Below are 1,571 nucleotides of genomic sequence, written 5' to 3'. Positions count from 1 at the left end.
CTTTTGTCAAAGTTTCGAGAACATACCTTCACCGAAGAGTCAAGTGAGAGATTGAAATATGCCAGTAACGAGGTGCCGGATATCAGAATTGTTCATAGCACTATTTTGTCTCATATTTTGCATGACAATATCAATCACATTTATTATCTTATCTATAAGTTCAGCATGACCTTGAGGCTGTCGTTGATTCGGCGCTTGTGGGGTTGCTAATCTGTGAGCAGCAGGCTGGTATGGATAGGAGTGAATGAATGTTGCATGGGATATAACAGGCTGCGGTACTGAGACCACTCACGAACGTTACTTTGGTTGTTTACTTGCGCCTGCCGCCGGGGAGGCCGGTAAGCGGCGTGTGTCTGCTGGGGCACAGTTGCACACTGAGTTGCGTCCCCACTTCCGCGTTGTTGACTCTGCATGCTTGCGGCGGGCAGCGGCGGGAAGAGTTGTGGGTTTTGAAAGTCCGGAGAGCTCTAATTTGTTGGAGCAGGAATAATCGGAGCCGGCAAGTGATGTTGTTGAACCCCGGTGACGGATGCATAGGTTGGCATACGAGCAATAGACAGCGCATCCTTGAAGACAATGTTGTTGAACGTAGCTAATTCTTGAGCTCGTCGCCATATATGGTATTCCGGGCAGGAACGGTCCGTGGATGCGTGTTGTCCTCCGCAATGAGCGCAAATAGTGATAGGTGAGACACGGGATTCAACATTATGTGGACCACTACATTTAATGCATCTCATCTGAGATCGACATTGTTTGCTGATGTGCCCGTAACGAAGACAATTAAAGCACTGCCTGACAGTTGGTACATAAAGGTCTACGGGACATCTTGTTCCGTGAATAGACACGGCTTCCGGTAAGGTTTGAGAGTCGAAGGTTAACAAACAGGTCTGCAATTTTAACGATTTGGTCTTTACCGTATCTCTTCGTAGACCTCCGAACACCTACAACAGGAAAGGGAGATTGTACGACTTCCAAAATCTCCGCTTCTTCAAGGTTGGTGTCTACTTTCCTGATTACTCCCAGCTTATGGACAACAAAGGAAGGAATGTAAGCTTCTATATTTTTTGGCTTTAATACCTCACTGGTAACTAGGAAATTAGCCTTGTCTGGGGTTTTCAGTTCCACCTTAACTTTTGTTTTTCCCGCTGAAGAGATGTTAAGTATAAAATTCTTCACTTCTGGCAAGGAAATATGCAATAATTTCCCTAGTGCCATAGGGTGCAAGCGGCCTAAGTTTTTGTCCAAACATTCCATGTAAACTACGAATGGTCTCCTATCTGTACGTTTGTAAAAATTGAGAGACCTCGGAGTAGGTGCAGGTCCCACAGGAGGGGTGTTAGTTGCAGCGTGTTGGTTAGGAGTGAGCCCAGAAGCAGTTGCTACAGGGGGGTCAGTTACATTTGAAACGTCAGTTACAGGTAAGAGTTGATTAGCGTCTGCTATGAAGGTTTTGGAATTTCTTAAATCCAGACTGACCTCACTTTGTCACTTGTTTCTCGTAGCGGAGAAGCTGGAAGAATCCTGTTCCGATAAATCTATATGCTCTTCTGCCGGCTGTATTCCAGATTCTC

Source organism: Schistocerca cancellata, chromosome 4 (genome assembly GCF_023864275.1).
Source record: "Schistocerca cancellata isolate TAMUIC-IGC-003103 chromosome 4, iqSchCanc2.1, whole genome shotgun sequence".
Taxonomy (NCBI): domain Eukaryota; kingdom Metazoa; phylum Arthropoda; class Insecta; order Orthoptera; family Acrididae; genus Schistocerca; species Schistocerca cancellata.
The sequence above is the reverse complement of the archived record's forward strand: the minus strand, read 5'-3'. Positions refer to the sequence as shown.